Here is a 17,706-nt window from a genome sequence, read left to right on the forward strand (position 1 = left end):
AGTTTTTCCTTCTCCCTTCACAAATTCTCACAGACGCCCAACCTTGTCCTGATTGGTCTAGCCCTTGTCACGCGGATCGTGCCCGTCGACCATTGATCGTATGATCTAACGGGCAGGATAACCCCTCTCTCTCTGATCGGGGCCACCACCCTCTCTCTCTCTCTGTCGGCGGCTATCTTCCACTCTCTATGTATGGTAAATACCCAGTTTGCCACCGGATTCAGCAAGTTTGGTATTCTGTAATATTTTTCACGTGCTAAAAATTATAAACTCTTTTAGGCATTACTTTTAACGCAAAAAATGATAAAACATCACCGATTTCTTGTAGACATTACTTTTCACGCAAAAACTAGATTTTGGTGAATGGATTATTTGTCACCTCTCTAACAATTATCAACTCTCTTTAGCATTCCTTTTCTTTTAGGGAATATAGTTTGGGATATACTTTTGGTTATTTGAAACGTCCCAAAAGTGGTATAATTTTGGTATAAACAGGCATACATATTTGAGGGATTTCGGTGAATGGATTATTTATCACCCCTCTAACAATTATCAACTTTCTTTAGCATTCCTTTCTTTTAGGGAATATAGTTTGGGATATAGTTTTGGTTATCTGAAACATCCCAAAAGTGGTATAATTTTGGTATAAACATGAGGCATACATATTTGTGGGATTTCGGTGAATGCATTATTTGTCACCCCTCTAACAATTATCAACTATCTTTAGGATTCCTTTTCTTTTAGGGAATATAGTTTTTGTAATTTGAAATGGCCCAAAGGTGGTATTATTTGGTATAAACATGAGGCATACATATTTGGCATATTTGGGGGATTTCGGTGAATGGATTATTTATCACCCCTCTAACAATTATCAACTTTCTGTAGCATTCCTTTTCTTTTAGGGAATATAGTTTGGGATATAGTTTTGGTTATTTGAAACGTCCCAAAAGTGGTATAATTTTGGTATAAACATGAGGCATACATATTTGTGGGATTTCGGTGAATGCATTATTTGTCACCCCTCTAACAATTATCAACTATCTTTAGCATTCCTTTTCTTTTAGGGAATATAGTTTTGGTAATTTGAAATGGACCACACATAGTATAATTTTGGTAGAAACATGAGACATACATATTTGGCATATTTGGGGGATTTCGGTGAATGGATTATTTATCACCCCTCTAACAATTATCAACTATTTTTAGCATTCCTTTTCTTTTAGGGAATATAGTTTGGGATATAGTTTTGGTTATTTGAAACGTCCCAAAAGTGGTACCATTTTGGTATAAACATGAGACATACATATTTGTGGGATTTTGGTGAATGCATTATTTGTCACCCCTCTAACAATTATCAACTATCTTTAGCAGTCCTATATTCCCTAGGACGTATTTTTTTTTTAGTAATTTCGGTGAATGCACACACTAACTTTGAAAACAACTACAAGTACATGTAACGAATAATGGATTTGTAACAAGGGATCCCTTGTAACAACTTCTAGCGCCTGATGGGCAATGATAAGAATCCGATCGCAATTATACAACAAAAAAAACAGCCATCAGATTAGCTTGCTTTTTCAACTCGATCAGCTGCCTTAACTGCTTGTTCATTTTCTTCAGTTCTCCCTTCACTTCCACCAGTTCTGCATTGGGAGCATTAGGCATAATCGGAACTGCTCCTCTATTCGCCGCATTCTCTACAGCAAGTCCACCCCCTCCCAAATTGCGCTCCCCAATAGCGCCAATTGATTCCTGCAACTGAAGCCTCTGAACGTACACATCGATCCACTCAAAATACCTACATTTCTTCAGGATCTGAAAACAACAACGTGAACCCTAAATCCCAAATTCGAGGGAATAACAAGAAAATCGAGCGGAAACAGAGCAATTGGAGCGAGATCTAACCTTATCCCCCACTCTATATGGCAAGCTCTCGCATGCAAGGAACTCACGTCCACGGTTGCCGCTGTCGTCCATCTTATAGATCGACCGCTTCAGAGGCTCCTGGCGTGGGCAGTCAGGGCATCTTGTCAAAGGCACGGGTCCATACTGCAGCCATGAAGAATGGGAGGTTGAAGAGAAACTAGACATCACCTGCCTGCCAGACAAGGGCTGCCGCTAGCGGAGAAGAAGAACAATGGGGCACGGGGAAAGAAAGGGGAAGCAATGGCACGGGCACGGGCGCGGGGCTGGCTCGGGCTCCCATTTTGCAACGGTCACCTGGGTAAGCTGTGGGTCCGGCGCGCTAACGTGTACAAGTTGTGGGTCCCATGATGATCTGGATAAGTGGAGATGTGTCCACTGCGGAGCACCAACAGTGGCCCCACTAACGGTCAACTTAACGGGAATCCTCCCGTCCGAGCTCCTTGTGAGGGTTTCAGACAAGGGCTTGGGGAAAACTGAGGAAAAACTAAGCGACTGGGGAAAACTAAGCACAACTAAGGACCCGAGGGCACGAAAATAGAAATCCCTTATTTTAATTATATGATTAGTATTTATTGTTGTAGCACGACATGTCTCAAATAGCTGGGAGTGCTTAATGTGCCATTGAAATAATCATGTGTTGTTTCCATCATACAAAACCATAATATTGTGGTATTCTCCTTTGATGCTTTATTGGGTTGACTTGGCACATTCTTACATCATGTTATCTACAAACCAGTCACCTCAAGCTTGTATGATCATTTAGTTTTTGACTTGTAATATCACTTTATGCTTTGATTAATAATGTTTTGTTGCTATGCATGATTATGGCCATTATTACTCTCTTAGTTGGTCGCTCCCAGTCTTTTGCTAGCCTTCACATGTACTGAGTATGAGCTCTACTCATGCATCCAACTCCCAAAAACCAAAATTTTCCAATTGTGTCCACCATACCTACATATATGTGGTATTTCACCGCCACTCCAAAGTGAATTGCTTGTGTGCTACCTTTAAACCTTCAAAAATTATTACATGTTTTGTGTTCCCGTTTTAGCTCATGAGGAAGTGTTGAATGCTTTGTTATCTCTTTCATGTTTATTTTGGCTTCACACTTTGACTAGCATGCATAATGTGCTAGTCCTTAATATTGCAAAAAGAACAGGCAAGCGGGTGCCCAGCCCACTAAAATATAAAATGAACCAATAATCAAAATCTCCTAACACTATGTACTTGAGAAATCATGAACTTAGCTTGCTCAAACAAAGGAGAAGACGAACTTTATTGTTCTCTCTATGGGAGTCGCTCTTGAAGCCATTAAATATGAAAGGATGATAGATCATTTGATGCCATTCGTTGACATAGACATACATACCTCTCAAAATATATTTTCAACATCTCTATTGTATTTAAAATAAAAAGCTATAACACATGAGTCATCTTGCTTCCCTCTGTGCAGGGCCTTTCTTTTAATTTTATGTTGAGTATTCATCTTCTAACTTTATGCACCAATTAAGAGAGCATAGTTGTATTCTGAGTATAATATGCATATTCCCAAAATTTATTATTGATTCATGCATGATTATGTTATTGCTTGTTCTCAAATTATTTGTATCTAGTCACCCTTTTAACTTTAAAGGTGTCCTGGCATTTATGTTTTGCTATTCCATGAAGGACAAGCTGAATACCACTTTGCTATGTTTTCTCTATGCTAAAAAACAAACAGTTGCTTTCAGTGCATTATTATTCCCGATCTTTTGTTTGAGTTACTTCTCATGTTGTAACATAGTTGCTAAGTTCTATTGTTAGAGTTCTCCAAAAAAAAGTTCTATTGTTAGAATTATATCTATCATTCCTATGTTTAGAGTACTTTGATCCCAGCTCACAATGCTTTTACAATAACTTGATCAAGATTGTGTTGGTTGCACGTCACCCCAAAAATTATTTTTGTTATCACTTACCTACTCGAGGACGAGCAGGAGTTAAGCTTGGGGATGATGATACGTTGCAAACATATCTATAATTTTTGATGCTCCATGCTTGTTTTACACCAATTTCTACATGTTTTGTTTACACTTCGTGGCATTATAATGCAATTTCTGGAACTAACCTATTAACAAAATGCCACAGTGCCAGTTCCTGTCTTCTGATATTTTTTTATTTCAGAAAAGTTGTATAGGAAATATTCTTCAAATTGGATGAAACGAAAGCCAAATTTCCTATTTTCCCCGACACAAAGACAGAGTCCAAAGCAGAAACTTGACAGCAGTACAGTAATCATTTTTTACGAAAATCTTCCGCTGTTCAACTCGAAAAGTGATCAACTAATGAAAGTTAGATAATAACCTGGGGAACATGCACAAAAATTGGCTTCTCAAAATAACGTTCTGGCTATTTTTAGGAATTTTGTTAGTATCAGTCCAGAATCTGTTTTTAGACAACACTTCCCCAAATATCATCTTCCTCATATTAGAGGCAACCATAAGAAGCGAAACAAGTATGTACAAATATCCGGCAATTGTAATATGCAATGAATGAGTGATGCCGGCATACCTCCCCCCAAGCTTAGGCTTTTGGCCTAAGTGGAGATCAATCCCATGGTGCCCATGAGGTGGCACCTCCGTAGTATGATGAAGAAGGATCCTGTCCTTGGTACGTGCTGGAGGACGCACCAGGATACGTGACGGTGTACCTGTCGGAGGGCTCGGCGTCCTCGGAGTCGTGCTGCTGGTGGAAACCACATATCCTCAGCTACTCATCCACCTCCTCCTTGGAGCGCGACCACGGTCTCCTGCGAACACTGAACAAATCGGCCTGCGGCAAAGGGATTTCCCTCACATCCCCGTCAATAAATAACATTCTATAGACAATATTTTCTAAATTAGAGTCAGTTGTGACAAATTGGTGACTCTTCATAGCAGCAAAATCAAGCTTAATAGGAGTTAGTTTCTCATCACTAGGATCAATAGAAAAACCTAGATACGCAACAATACGTGAGGCAATAATTCCTCCATAAATAGGTCCCTTACTATCTAAGCGACGAGCAATAAGAGCACCAAGATGATAAGGTGTACTTCCGATAAGTGCAAGCAACCAGAAAAGCAAGATGATAACTAGAAATGTTGCTAGTGTTCTCCCTACCAAGAATGCTAGTAGCAAGATAGTAAGTGAAATATCTAATGGCAGGGACCTGAATGTTCCTTATCTTGCCGCGCTAAATGGTGCGGCTATCACCGTTGGTAACTCCTCGATAGAGTTCCGTCAAAGCTTTGGGGCGGTTCTCGATCTTCTTCGCCGTACCTATAGGAGTAATATCCAATGTAGTACAAAAATCCTTCAACTTCATAGTGATAGGCATGTCATAAATCCTAAATTTAACTGTTGGTGAGAAGGCTGAGTTGCTGAATTTAAAGCTTTCAACAAAGATTTTAGTTAGCCTGTAAAATTGATCACTCTCATCTTCCATATAGGTAGATAAGCCCACACTATTGATGAGAAACAAGAAATCATCAAGTAGCCCTGCATTACGCAAAAGTCAAAGCATGGAAAGGATGAAGCATTAGGAACCCCATTATCCTCTTCAGCTTCAAAGCTAGGTGCAATGACATCCTCATCATAGGATCGCCTAACTCGAGTGGCTGCCCTTGAAGGCCTTGCCTCTCTTGTCGTATCCCTCTCGAACACTTCTCCAAAGGTGTGGTTATGCATTTTCCTTTTCTGAAATTTTTCAACAATCATTATAAAAGTTGATTTCAAGACATATAAATGAGGGAAACTACTATAGGAACTTGGTAGAGTACTAAACATGCATAAAAACTAGTTTTTACAACTTAGAACAAGCATGCAAACTCACTTAACATGTCACCTACAGCAGCAAAATACTCAAGATATACTCAACCAAACAAAATTCTATTTGGATAATCGGAGGAGTCACATACCGGAGAACAAATGCCCCAAATTTCAGCAGCAAAGATGGGCTGAGCAAGGAGATCGAAAATCTCGAGCAAGAACAGCAAGAAACTCTGGTTTGAGCAATGGTGGTGTGTTTTACCGTGAAAGAGAGTGGAGTGGTAGGTGGAGGAGTAAGTGGAGGGCCAGGTGGGGCCCTCACCACGAGGTGGCGCGCCCCTCCTTGGCCGCGCCGGCACATGGGGGCCATCCCTGGGGTGCCCCACTGGTCAGCCCTGTGCACTCCCAGGTTGCATTTTGAAAAATAGGACCAACGGTATAATTTTTGTAAATTTTTGAAAACTTCGAAAAATGCACATTTCTGGGTGTTAAAATTACTATTTCAGGACAGAAAAAGATTTTCAAACTTCTAAACAACTAAAGCGTCTTGCAAAACAAGTAGTACTATAGAAAGTAAACAAGTGGAGAAAGAAAGAAATGTTGTTTAGCTCTTCTATGCATATAAAATGTACTTGTTAACAAGGTTGATCAAGTCTTGCCACCAAATAAATCTTACATGACATAAGAAGAAATAAACCTCAAATCAATCATGTTACCTTATATTGTATTGATATGGACCCAATCATAATATTTTGATATCCTTCTTTAGGCTCATATATAGGACAAACAATAACTCCCACTTTGATAGTTCTCAAATTAGAAATTGTATTAACTCCATATACTTTATCAATCCTCTTGGGAAAATAAACAAGTATGCTCCTTGTCATCAACATTGAAAGTAACTTTTCCTTTATTGCAATCAATAACAGCCCCTGCAGTGTTAAGAAAAGGTCTTCCAAGAATAATAGACATATTATCATCTTCAGGCATTTCCAACACAACAAAATCAGTTAATATTAAACAATTATTAGTAACTTGAACAGGAACATCCTCACATATACCAACAGGAATAGCAGTAGATTTATCAGCCATTTGCAAGGATATATCAGTTGGTATCAACTTATCTAAATAAAGTCTCTTGTAAAGAGAAAAAGGCATAACACTAACTCCTCGCTCCCAAATCACATAGAGCAGTTCTAACATAATTATTCTTGATGGAACAAGGAATAGTCGGTATACCTGGGTCTCCCAGCCTTCTTTGGAACCTTGCCATTGAAGAGTAATTAGCAAGCATAGTGGAAATCTCCTCATTAGGAATTTTCCTTTTGTTAGAGACAATATCCTTCATATACTTTGAATAAGGAGGCAATTTAATAGCATCGATCAAAGGGATTTGCAGGAACAAAGGTTTCATCCAATCACAAAATTTATTATAATGTTCTTCCTCCTTTGATTTTAGTTTCTTAGGAGGGAAAGGCATTTGCTTTTGAACCCAAGGTTCTCTTTCATTACCATGTTTCTTAGCAATAAAATCTTCTTTAGTGTACTTTTTATTTTTAGCATGCTTTTCAGGTTCATCTTCAACCTCTTCTTTATCAGAAACATCATTCTTATCATTATCTTTATCATGTTCATTACCACTTTCGGTTTCAGCATCGAAATAGAAATACTATTAGGATCATTAACGAGGCTCGGAGGATTCTACAACAGTTTTATGTTTCTTCTTCTTTTTCTTAGAAGGAGCACTAATTTCTTTAGTTCGTTGAGAATCTTGTTCAATTCTTTTGGGATGCCCCTCAGGATATAGAGGATCCTGGGTAGAAACACCACCCCTAGTTGTTACTTCATAAGCATGTTTTTCTTTAGAAGTATTTTTTAACAAGTCATTTTGCACTTTAGTGAGTTGATCAATTTGAGTTTGAACCATATGAAAATGTTTAACAAGCATCTTAACATCATTGGAGGTTCTCTCCATAATATCATGCAATTTACTAATAGCTTGAGAATTTTCCATTAAATGATTCTCTACTCTCATATTAAAATTATCTTGCTTAACAATATAATTATCAAACTCATCTAAACATTGATCGGGAGGTTTTGAGTAAGGAATATCTTCTTTATCAAAGTGTTGAAGAGAATGTACCTCAATCGTGGATGAAGGGGGAGTTATCTTACATAAATCTTCTATGGGGGTAAATTCTTCACATCTTCAGATTTAATACCTTTCTCTTTAAGAGATTTCTTGGCTTCCCTCATATCTTCATCATTTAATTTAATCACACCCCTCTTCTTCAATATTGGTGTTGGGGTTGGTTCAGGTGTATTCCAATCATCATGATTTCGGCCTATTCTAGTAATTCTTCAGCTTCGTCTGGAGTTCTTTTCCTGAAAACACAACCAGCACAACTATCCAGGTATGCCCTAGACTCAATGGTTAGTCCACTATAAAATATATCAAGTAAGTCATGCTTTTCCAAATCATGTCCAGGCCGAGCTCTGATAAGAGAGCAAAACCTTGCCCAAGCTTCAGGCAATTTCTCTCCATCTTCATGGTCAAAACTATAAATTTTCTGCAAAGCAATATGTTGAGCACTAGCAGGAAAATATTTTCGAAAGCAAACATCAAGCAAACCACTTGGACTATCAATAGAATCAGGAGGCAAACTATTATACCAAGCTTTAGCATCATCCTTTAATGAGAAAGGAAAAAATTTAGCAACAAAATAAGTACGCTTCTTGATATCATCAGAAAACAAGCTACTCAAAGTAGAAAGCTCATTCATGTGCTCTACAGCACTTTCTTTTTCAGTACCACAAAAAGGTGCTTTCTCAACAATAGATATATGAGATAAATCAAGAGAAAAATCATAATCCTTATCCTTAATGTTTATAGGAGATGTGGCAAATTTTGGATCAGGAGACAGTTTATATCTAACAGCATGTTGTGCAAGAAGTTTTTTAATGTTACTTGCACCAGTAGTAGCATTACATTTATCAATAAAATCATCATCAAGTTCCACATAATCTTCATCAAGATCATCACTAGAGTATTCAACAGACTCAGGTGAATTAACAGGTGCAACCGTATTTTCATTAGGAATTTCAGTATTTTCAATTTGTCTAGACCTAGCAATTGTAGCATCTAGAAAAGGACCTAATGAACCATTATCATCAAGCACAGTAGAAGCATCATCAAAATTATAAGAGGAATTTTCAGATTCATCGAAGTACCAGAGCATGTGAAGCTTGTGGTGGTGAAACAAGTTGACTTATCACAGATGGTGAATCAAGAGCAGTAGAGGTACTCAGAGTTGTACCTTTTCTTGTAGTGGATGGTAATATGGCGAATTTAGCATCGCGAGATTTACCCATGATGGAGGATTTGCAGCGAACAATATCAATTTAGGTGAACTTGCAAATAAAGCTATGCTCCCCAGCAACGGTGCCAGAAAATAGTCTTGATAACCCACAAGTATAGGGGATCGCAACAGTCTTCGAGGGAAGTAAAAACCAATTTATTGATTCGACACAAGGGGAGCCAAAGAATATTTGTAAGCCTTAACAGCGGAGTTGTCAATTCAGTCGCACTGGAAACAGACTTGCTCGCAAGAGTTTATCAGTAGCCACAGTTTTATAGCAGTAGCAGTAGTGAAATATAAGCAGCAGTGTAATAAAGACAGCAGTAGTGATTATAGTAAACAGCAGAATTAAAATATTGTAGGCACATGGATGGTTGAACGGGCGCTGCATGGATAAGAGAACTCATGTAACAATCAAGGCAGGGCATTTGCAGATAGTAATAAAACAGTATCCAAGTACTAAATAACCATAGGCATGTGTTCCGTATATAGTCGTACGTGCTCGCAATGAGAAACTTGCACAACATCTATTGTCCTACCAGCCGGTGGCAGCCGGGCCTCTAGGGAATCTACGGGTAATTAAGGTACTCCTTTTAATAGAGCACCGGAGCAAAGCATTAACACTCCATGAACACATGTGATCCTCATATCACAGCCTTCCCCTCCGGTTGTCCCAATTTCTGTCACTTTGGGGCCTCGGGTTCCGGACAGCAATATGTGTATACAACTTGCAGGTAAGATTATAAAACAGTGAATATCATCATGAATCAATAACATGTTCAGATCTGAAATCATGGCACTCGGGCCCTAGTGACAAGCATTAAGCATAACAAGTTGCAACAATATCATAAAAGTACCAACAACGGATACTAGGAACTATGCCCTAACAATCTTATGCTATTACATGAACAATCTCATCCAATCCCTACCACCCCCTACAGCCTACAGCGGGGATTTACTCACACATGGATGGGGGAAACATGGATGGTCGATGGAGAGGCGTCGGTGGTGATGATGGCGATGATCTCCTCCAATTCCCCGTCCCGGCAGGGTGCCAGAACGGAATTTTTGATCCCGAGACGGAGTTTCGTGATGGCGGCGGAGTTCTGGATGTCTTCTGGCAATTTCGTCGAAACCCCCGTGCGTTTTTAGGTCAAAGGCTTTAAGTAGTCCAGAGGGGAGCGTCGGGGGCTGGCCGAGGCGGCGCCACCATAGGGCGGCGTGGCCTAGGGGCCCACCGCGCCGCCTTGTGGTGTGGGCGCCTCGTGGCCCCCTCCGTCTCGTCTTCTGGCTCCGTCAATCTTCTGTGAAAATAGGCCCATTGCAATTATCTCCGGGGATTTTCCTGAAAGTTGATTTTCTGCACAAAAATAAGACACCAGGGCAATTCTGCTGAAAACAACGTTAGTCCGTGTTAGTTGTATCCAAAATACACAAATTTGAGGTAAAACAATAGCAAAAGTGTTCGGGAAAGTAGATACGTTTTGGACGTATCAACTCCCCCCAAGCTTAGCTTATTGCTTGTCCTCAAGCAATTCAGTTAACAACTGAGTATGATAAAAGAACTTTCACGAACACATTTGTTCATATGATGTAAATATTCTCATGATATGGACAAGTACTTAGGCAATTCATAATAAGATACATGCAAATAAAGTCATCTAATAGTTATGTTAATCATGAAAAAGATACCAACAAACTAATAATAAGCATCATGAATCATGTCTATCAGCAGGATTACGATGTTCATAAAAAGATATGATAAGGTGGTATCTCGTTTGCCCGTATTTGTACAGCAAAACATAAATGCCCAGGCACCTCTGACTTTCATAGAAAGACTAGAAGTAAAGATTATCAAAGATAAAAGCATCAAAGTTATACCACAGTTAACCATATTCTGGGACAAGCATATTATACTAAGAATGACAATTATGCTCTCAAGAAGGTGCTCAAAGAAAGGATGGTGACTCAAAATAAAAGTAAAAGATTGACCCTTCGCAGAGGGAAGCAGGGATTAACATGTGCTAGAGCTTTTCATTTTTGAAACAGGAGTAAAATTGTTTTGAGAGGTGTTTGTTGTTGTCAACGAATGGTAGTGGGCACTCTAACTACCTCGTCAACCAGACTTTCAAGAGCGGCTCCCATGAAAGACGTTATCTCTACCAGCAAGGTAAATCATCCCTCTTCTCTTTTGTTTACACATGTATTTTAGTTTCATTATGGATGACACTCCCCCAACCTTTGCTTACACATCCATGGCTAACTGAATCCTCGGGTGCCTTCCAACATTCACATACCATGGAGGAGTGTCTATTTGCAAAATTAAGTTGCTTACTGATGAAGCAGTACAGTAATCATTTTTTACGAAAATCTTCCGCTGTTCAACTCGAAAAGTGCTCAACTAATGAAAGTTAGATAATAACCTGGGGAACATGCACAAAAATTGGCTTCTCAAAATAACGTTCTGGATATTTTTAGGAATGTTTTTAGTATCAGTCCAGAATCTGTTTTTAGACAGCACTTCCCCAAATATCATCTTCCTCATATTAGAGGCAACCATAAGAAGCGAAACAAGTATGTACAAATATCCGGCAATTGTAATATGCAATGAATGAGTGATGCCGGCATACCTCCCCCAAGCTTAGGCTTTTGGCCTAAGTGGAGATCAATCCCATGGTGCCCATGAGGTGGCACCTCCGTAGTATGATGAAGAAGGATCCTGTCCTTGGTACGTGCTGGAGGACGCACCAGGATACGTGACGGTGTACCTGTCGGAGGGCTCGGCGTCCTCGGAGTCGTGCTGCTGGTGGAAACCACGTATCCTCAGCTGCTCATCCACCTCCTCCTTGGAGCGCGACCACGGTCTCCTGCGAACACTGAACAAATCGCCCTGCGGCAAAGGGATTTCCCTCTCATCCCCGTCAATAAATAACATTCTATAGACAATATTTTCTAAATTAGAGTCAGTTGTGAAAAATTGGTGACTCTTCATAGCAGCAATATCAAGCTTAATAGGAGTTAGTTTCTCATCACTAGGATCAATAGAAAAACTTAGATACGCAACAATACGTGAGGCAATAATTCCTCCATAAATAGGTCCCTTACTATCTAAGCGACGAGCAATAAGAGCACCAAGATGATAAGGTGTACTTCCAGTAAGTGCAGCAACCGGAAAAGCAAGATGATAACTAGAAATGTTGCTAGTGTTCTCCCTACCAAGAATGCTAGTAGCAAGATAGTAAGTGAAATATCTAATGGCAGGGAGCTGAATGTTCCTTATCTTGCCGCGTTGAATGGTGCGGCTATCATCGTTGGTAACTTCTCGATAGAGTTCCGTCAAAGCTTTGGGGCGGTTCTCGATCTTCTTCGCCGTACCTATAGGAGTAATATCCAATGCAGTACAAAAATCCTTCAACTTCATAGTGATAGGCATGTCATAAATCCTAAAGTTAACTGTTGGTGAGAAGGCTGAGTTGCTGAATTTAAAGCTTTCAACAAAGATTTTAGTTAGCCTGTAAAATTGATCACTCTCATCTTCCATATAGGTAGATAAGCCCACACTATTGATGAGAAACAAGAAATCATCAAGTAGCCCTGCATTACGCAAAAAGTCAAAGCATGGAAAGGATGAAGCATTAGGAACCCCATTATCCTCTTCAGCTTCAAAGCTAGGTGCAGTGACATCCTCATCATAGGATCGCCTAACTCGAGTGGCTGCCCTTGAAGGCCTTGCCTCTCTTGTCGTATCCCTCTCGAACACTTCTCCAAAGGTGTGGTTATGCATTTTCCTTTTCTGAAATTTTTCAACAATCATTATAAAAGTTGATTTCAAGACATATAAATGAGGGAAACTACTATAGGAACTTGGTAGAGTACTAAACATGCATCAAAACTAGTTTTTACAACTTAGAACAAGCATGCAAACTCACTTAACATGTCACCTACAGCAGCAAAATACTCAAGATATACTCAACCAAACAAAATTCTATTTGGATAATCGGAGGAGTCACATACCGGAGAACAAATGCCCCAAATTTCAGCGAAGAAAGATGGGCTGAGCAAGGAGATCGAAAATCTCGAGCAAGAACAGCAAGAAACTCGGGTTTGAGCAATGGTGGTGTGTTTTCCCGTGAAAGAGAGTGGAGTGGTAGGTGGAGGAGTAAGTGGAGGGCCAGGTGGGGCCTTCACCACAGGGTGGCGCGCCCCCCTCCTTGGCCGCGCCGGCACATGGGGGCCATCCCTGGGGTGCCCCACTGGTCAGCCCAGGCACTCCCAGGTTGCATTTTGAAAAATAGGACCAACGGTATAATTTTTGTAAATTTTTGAAAACTTCGAAAAATGCACATTTCTGGGTGTTAAAATTACTATTTCAGGACAGAAAAAGATTTTCAAACTTCTAAACAACTAAAGCGTCTTGCAAAACAAGTAGTACTACAGAAAGTAAACAAGTGGAGAAAGAAAGAAATGTTGTTTAGCTCTTCTATGCATATAAAATGTACTTGTTAACAAGGTTGATCAAGTCTTGCCACCAAATAAATCTTACATGACATAAGAAGAAATAAACCTCAAATCAATCATGTTACCTTATATTGTATTGATATGGACCCAATCATAATATTTTGATATCCTTCTTTAGGCTCATATATAGGACAAACAATAACTCCCACTTTGATAGTTCTCAAATTAGAAATTGTATTAACTCCATATACTTTATCAATCCTCTTGGGAAAATAAACAGAATGCTCCTTGTCATCAACATTGAAAGTAACTTTTCCTTTATTGCAATCAATAACAGCCCCTGCGAGTGTTAAGAAAAGGTCTTCCAAGAATAATAGACATATTATCATCTTCAGGCATTTCCAACACAACAAAATCAGTTAATATTAAGCAATTATTAGTAACTTGAACAGGAACATCCTCACATATACCAATAGGAATAGCAGTAGATTTATCAGCCATTTGCAAGGATATATCAGTTGGTATCAACTTATCTAAATAAAGTCTCTTGTAAAGAGAAAAGGCATAACACTAACTCCTGCTCCCAAATCACATAGAGCAGTTCTAACATAATTGTTCTTGATGGAACAAGGAATAGTCGGTATACCTGGGTCTCCCAGCTTCTTTGGAACCTTGCCATTGAAGAGTAATTAGCAAGCATAGTGGAAATCTCCTCATTAGGAATTTTCCTTTTGTTAGAGACAATATCCTTCATATACTTTGAATAAGGAGGCAATTTAATAGCATCAGTCAAAGGGATTTGCAGGAACAAAGGTTTCATCCAATCACAAAATTTATTATAATGTTCTTCCTCCTTTGATTTTAGTTTCTTAGCAGGGAAAGGCATTTGCTTTTGAACCCAAGGTTCTCTTTCATTACCTTGTTTCTTAGTGACAGGGGATTAACTTGTCAATGCCTACGGGTTGTAGACTAGGGTTTAGTTGGAAGTAGAGGGCAAGTAGATCTCGAAGGTTTCAGCCGAAAAGTACTCGACGATTATGAAAACTAGGATTTGAGAGACAATGATTTGATGCTTTCTTTGTCCCTCGACTCCCCCTTATATAGGAGGTGGAGCCGAGGGATTCGTATTGTATAAGTTACAGAGTCCGGGAGGGTTTCCAACTCATCCCGCAAGATTACAAACATCATCTCCTAATACAACTCTAACTTTCCTTAATATCAACTTGGGCTTCCGATTCTTCTTATTCTTCGAGTCGTGGGCCTTCGATAAACCCCGGGTACTATCTTCGGCAGGCCCATTGGGGATACCTATGTCGTGAGCCCCGAGATTTTGCTTGAATCGTAGAGTCGTGGAAAATCTCCACTTGTTTATATTTACTTGACAACTTTAAACTTCTCTATATTTCTTCATATGAATTTCTATATTGTACAGGGATAATGGTAGTTGGGGCTAGTTCATCTGACAGATCAGGTACTAGTTAACTGCTCTAGTGGTAATCCGCAAAAACCTACTTCAAAATCACGTCCCCGGACATGATCTCGGGATACTGGTGTAAACTTCGACAGGTGCCGCTTAAGGTCTTACCATTCTGTCGAGTCCCAATCATATTTATCTGGTACCTAACGCGTCCGTTAGGATTTTTCTTCGTATCTGTTGATACGGATAGAAGTAGCAAACCGACGTCAGAGACGGCGCCACGCCACTCAGAACGGATCTGGGTCTTACCTTCGCAAAGTTTTGCGGCATTCAGAAATTGTTCGCAACTTTGGCATTCTGAGAATATATTGTCGAGTGCTTATTCGGCTGTTGGAATGGCACATTTTATTGAGTCAACGGATGACTTATATTGCTCTCCCGATGGGAGTATATGTAGAGTTACTTATAACTCGAAATATACTCTCTTGTTCTTCTATCTTTCTTTTTTATAATTTCATCGGGCACGCGAACAGCGTTCCCGATGGGAGTAGCCCCCGAGGCTATAGCCAAGGGCTTGTGCTTGGGTGTAGGCTCCACGCCTTATGCCGCTATATTTTCTTTCTCTCCCGAAATTTTCAACTCTCTCGGGTGCGCGAACAGCGCTCCCGATGGGAGTAGCCCCCGAGGCTATGAGCAAATATTTGTATTTGATCATAGGCTCACACCATTTCTATTTTGTTTTTCTCGAATTTTTCATTTTTCCAAAGTAGCCCCCGAGCATTTGATCAAAAACTTATATTTGATCAAAGGCTCTCCAATATTTTTTGCTGTCGCCTTTTTTATGAAGTTGTTAAGTCGAGTTTTTCCCTTGCTAAAGTGATGTCATTGCTGACGATAGCCACGATCGCAGTTCTTGGAAATCGCGAGAAGTTCTCTCTCGCTGCCTAGCGGGCCCAAATTACGCATCGTCTTGACACGTCGTGCAAGTGGGGGACACACGTTCTCCGCTTTTCCTGGCGCACGTACTGTAACTCCCCCAGGGTGAAATTACTTTTTTACCCCTGTTCCACGTGTACATCATCTGCCGCACACTTTTTCCATCCAACGGTACGCCGCTTCGCCGCACCTCTATTTAAGGTCCCCTTCTTCTTCCTCCAACACTTTCGCTCGCGCCGCTCCCCTGCTCTCCTCTTACAAAAATCTCCTCTTGCGCCCCACAGTTCCCTGAGCTCAACTTCTCTCGAGCTGTACTCCTGTGCCATTGTTGATGCTACCGCGCAGACTGACCAGGCACAGCACGCCGGAATCAATGATGGCTTCCGCAGATCTGGGGAGCGCTGAGTGGGAGAGATCCAAAATCTGCCCAAGACATTAACCTCCTGAAGAAACTGGGGATCAGCAAGAAGCCCAAGGCGCTGTGCTTCCCCAGCGAAGAGAGCTACCCAACCCCTCCAATGGAGTATCGGGTTAGTTTCGTCGATCATCGCATCCGCGGCCTTTCTGCCCACATTCACCCTTTTCTTCGGGGGTTGCTTTTTGTTTATGGACTGCAACTTCATCACCTCACACCCAACTCTATCCTCCACATTTCCATCTTCATCACCCTTTGCGAATCCTTCCTCGCCGTCCAGCCTAACTGGGCGTTGTGGAAACGTATCTTTTTCTGTCGCCGCAATGGCTCTCCCAATGTCGCCTATAACATAGGCGGCGTTGTTATCTGCGTTCGCCCTGATGTCGAGTACTTCGACGTCAAATTCCCTGGCTCAGTTCAAGGGTGGCGCAAAAAATGGCTGTACATTCATGAGGAGAACCATGAGTGTGCTGAAGACAACATCCCTCCTTTTGATGGTGCCGAGAAAATCTACCGCCACCGCTCCTGGGATGCAGAGGCTACCGACGAAGAAAAACAGCGACGGAGGCATTGATGACCCGCATCCACGAGCTGCAAAACACCCGCGGCAAAGAGCCGTCGGGTATCCGGATCACGGCATATTTCCTTAGAATCGAGTGCAGCCTCCGCGGGCTCGCAAAAATCCCCTCTGGAAGTATGCTGGCGACAATGATGTGGATCGGTTGTCGGTGGATTTATCGGTCAAGGATTTAGAAAAACTTGTCCAGAAAATCTCCTCCCTCAGCAAGAAAGATCCTGTCCCTTCTTCTTGTCGCACCAATGCGCTTCCCAAGGTAACCTTTGTCGACTTGCTCATTTTTGTTTGACATCCTTTCCATAACTCTTTTATTGACATCTCCCTTTGTTTTTTTTTATAGAACCATCCAGACCTTGTCTCTCTTCCTCCCCTTCCTGAAGGTGGAGAAGTCGAAGAACGTGCCGTTGTCACTGATGACAACCAAGATGCTCCTTCCTTTGAGAATGAACCCGCAGGTTCTCGAAAATATGCGGGATCCTCTGAAAAGGAGGCTGCCTCTGAGGCTACCATATCGGCACAGTCTCCTCCTCCTGCTGTTTCTCCAAAGAACAAAAGGAAGAGGACAGACGTCGAAGATTCCGACACCTCCAAAGCCGAAGAAGCTGCTCCTTCACGTCGGAAGGCAGCTTTCGATCCATACCTTGACGCCCTCGTCAGTTCGTAAGTTACTCCTTGGCTCTCGTTGTTTTAATTCTTGAAAGTTTTTGTCTATCTTGCTTCTTATACTGTCGCAATTTAATTGTAGTGGTGACGAGGAAGAAATGCCAGCTATTGATGCGACTGCTCGAACGAGTACGTCGCATACTCTAGTTGTTTCTGAAGTGCAAGTTGAAGG

The sequence above is a fragment of the Lolium rigidum genome, chromosome 7 (assembly GCF_022539505.1).
Source record: "Lolium rigidum isolate FL_2022 chromosome 7, APGP_CSIRO_Lrig_0.1, whole genome shotgun sequence".
NCBI classification, from domain to species: domain Eukaryota; kingdom Viridiplantae; phylum Streptophyta; class Magnoliopsida; order Poales; family Poaceae; genus Lolium; species Lolium rigidum.